Here is a 3,532-nt window from a genome sequence, read left to right as displayed (position 1 = left end):
TTCAGTATGTACATAGGTAACATTTGCAATGTTAATACTTCTCAGTTACTTGATCTCCTATTTTCTGATTATCTTGTCCACCATTCTACCTAAGTCACACCCAGATCTTATCATTACTCCGAATTTCAACCAATACGTAATTTCAATTTTTTACACAACCTCACTTTTCAACTCATTTTTCTATTTTTTTTAAATTTATTTTTTAATTTAATTTTTATTTTATATTGGGGTATAGTTGATTTACAATATTGTGTTAGTTTCAGGTGTACAGCAAAGTGATTCAGTTATACATATACATATATCCATTCTTTTTCAGATTCTTTTCCCATGTATGCTATTACAGAATATTAAGTAGAGTTCCCTGTGCTATACAGTAGGTCTTCGCTGATTATATCTATTTTATATATAGTAATATGTATATCCTTCTATTACTCCAATTTCAACAATCCCTTTACTCAAATGAGACCTCCAATCTATTTGTCTTGATACCTTTTCTGTTCTCCAGTGTATTTCTTGATGTCCTTTCCTCTCTCCTTATCCAACTTCAATTCTGTGGCCAATTATTTTATTAACTTGTTTAAATGTATTATTTACTCCATTGCCCTTATTCTCAATTTTACAATTCTCTTGACAAAATCACAACTCAGGTAAATCCAGCTCTCTTCCAACTCTGCACCTGTATCAATGCAAATAAGTATGGCTTCTTAAAGGCATTAAAGCATGCTGATGAACCGCATTTTAAATTTATGACCACAGTGCCAGGTGTGCTCTTAATGCTGCTGCACAATCATAAAATATCTCCCTGGTCCATTCACTTTGCAGTACTTCAGAAGTTCATTCACATCTTGGTGTTCCTCCTTAAACCACCCATACCTACTCCACCAGCCATATTCTCTAGCACTTGTTTATTCTTAGACTGATGTTGTTATTTTTAATAGTTGATATAGCAATAGGTCATACTGATTTTTTTTTAAAAATATATTTTCTACTTGATTATTTCTGGCATATACCTATATACCAGTTTATTTTTCTTATTCTTTTTTAACTCAACTGCTTTACTACATTGTCTATATCTCTAATAGCTATTTTGTGGACTATTTGGAAATTTATAGAAAAATATCACATACAAATGTGAGTTAAATCCTTTTCTTTTCAATATCATAAATCCAATTTTTTTTTTGTAGTGGTTTGGTTGCAGTGTTCCAAAAGATTTTGCTATTTGTTGTAAGTTAAGTTCTGGTTAGTTAAGGAATTTTCTATCTATTCCTAGGTTGATAACTTTTTTTAACAGAAAAAAGTCATATCTAAGAGCACACATTTAAAAAGCTAACTGGAAGTTTAATGCACACGACAGGGATTTTTCTGCTTGTGGGCTCAGCTTTAGAATGTTGACACTGGAAGTTATCCATTTTCTACAGAATCACCAAATGCCTTTATGCTAAGTTGTTTTTTCCTAAGGCTATTCAAATGGGGAGGGCAAAATCAATAATTGATCTGCATCTGTGATGTAAATGCCCAGTTGCTGGCATTTTGTATGTGATAGAGAAGTTGAAATCTAACTGCATATTATATATACTTACGCTTAATCTCCAATTTTCAAGTTTTCTTAGAGTCCTGAGTTTTTGCTAATAAATTTCCCTCAGAATAAACCTCTGATTTTGTACCTAAAGAGAGAACCAGGGTAATAGCTGGCTGAAGTGAGAGGGTTAGACTGTTGTATACTGACTTCTAAATGAGTCCCTATGATTTCAGCCTGTCACCACTTTTCAGCCTTCTTCTATACAGAATTTCTGAATTCTGAAATATGGAATTTTTTCAAGGCTACTACTGTAAGTTCTTTTCTTTGTATATCCTCCACAGCATGTACTCTACTCTGTGAATTCCTCTACCACTGTAAATATTCCTATTCCTTTATTTGCTTTTAACCTTTAAAAATTTTGTTAAATTCTCCAATATGTAGATGCACCTATTTCCATTCTCTTTTCCTTGTGTACTGATGATGCCTTTTATTTTTATTTATTACAATCTTAGTGAGTTCTCTGGAGAAATGAGAGACACAGCATGTTTGGTCAGTCTGCTGTTTTTTTTTTTTTTTTTTTTTCAGTGGCAGGTAGATTTTATTGGCCTGGGACTAGGACACACCAGGGATCCTCCCCCACGGCAGGGGCTGGGGGCAAGGTTGAAGATCAAATCTGATGGTCACTTGTGGTAGAATCGCGGGTTCTGGCTGTGCTGGATGAAGGGAGCCGAGGGCCAGGCTGACTGGTGGTTGCAAAGCCCGACTTTCCTGCTGGTTGCATCTGCACAGGGAGCTGGGGTGAGGCCAGGAGTCCAGGGGCTGGATGCAGAGCTTGGGGATGCATGGGGCGCAGGGAGGATGAGTCAGAAAAGCCTGTCTGTTGGTTAGCGTGTTCCATTTGTTTTTGCAAGGACGGGACACCACCAGGCTGGAGGAACCCTGTCTGGATGGGCTGAAAGTGGCTGGCACGGCATAGGGCTGAGGCTGCGGCTGAGACAGGTACCGTACTCTGAGCTGCTGACTAGGACTGTAGGCAGGCTGTGTGGGTCCATAGTGAGGTGGGGGCTGAGCAGTCCCATAGGTGCCACCCGGGGTTCCTTGGAATTGCCCATGCTCTGGGGTCCCTGCGAAAGCAGCTGCTGAGCCTACGTAGTGCCGGGTTGTAAGCACTTGGGGTCCAAACATCTGTTTGGCTCTGTCTGCTGCCATGAGGGTGCCTGGGCGATTGTGTCCTCCAGGGCTCCCCTGCATGCTGAGGAGGTGAGTTCCAGTGTGAACGGTCAAGCCTTGCTGGTATGTCAGAGTGGTCAGGTCACTCTGCTCTTTTCGCCTCCGTTTTTCCTCCTCATGTAAAACTTTCTTGAGCTGCAGGAAAAGCTGATGTTTCTCTTCCTGTAGGGCTAAAAGCTTCTCCTGCAATTTCAGGATTTGTTCCTTGGTTTCCTCTAGTGACATTCTCTCTTCCATTCCCTTTTTCTTCCTTCTCTCCTGCTCTTCCTTCATCTTCTGTTCCTTCATCTTGTCCACCTCTTCCTCCTCCTGTCTCTTGCGCTCCCGCTCCATCATGATGTGCCGGTGCAACGCCCTGGCCATGGCTTTGGAAAGCTTGGGGCGCTCCAGCAGCACAGGCATAGTGCTGCCGGGGGCGCTCGGGCCGTGGGCGCCCGGCTCTGTTGCTGGCTGCCAGACCTTGGGCTGGGCCTACGGGTAGGCGGGCGCTCAGGGGGAGTGCCCCGGGCCGGGCGGAAACCGCCCGCCCGCCACCCCGGTCAAGTGCCCACTGCCCGGCCCGGCCCTCAGCGTGGCTCCTTCGCGTGCGCGGCTGTCTGCTGTTTTAAACTGAATTTTTTTCCATTTTATAAATTTCATAACTGAACTATCTATATAGTTTAGAGTTCATTATGCATTATGTATTTTACTATTAATATGTTCTTTTGTTCTCTTCTTTCTTGGACTCAGTCTTTTTTTTTTTTTTTTTCTGGAGCACATACTTTAATAATTAATCAAGGAGAA

At 41.4% G+C, this 3,532-nt stretch overlaps 1 pseudogene; it reads right to left on the bottom strand.

Moving 5' to 3' along the window:
- Positions 1-2,080: 2,080 nt before the first annotated feature.
- LOC117309389 (G protein pathway suppressor 2 pseudogene) lies at positions 2,081-3,175 on the bottom strand (annotated as a pseudogene).
- Between the last annotated feature and the right edge of the window lie 357 nt (positions 3,176-3,532).

This window comes from Tursiops truncatus, chromosome 20 (assembly GCF_011762595.2).
Source record: "Tursiops truncatus isolate mTurTru1 chromosome 20, mTurTru1.mat.Y, whole genome shotgun sequence".
In the NCBI taxonomy this organism is placed as follows: domain Eukaryota; kingdom Metazoa; phylum Chordata; class Mammalia; order Artiodactyla; family Delphinidae; genus Tursiops; species Tursiops truncatus.
The sequence above is the reverse complement of the archived record's forward strand: the minus strand, read 5'-3'. Positions and strand labels throughout refer to the sequence as shown.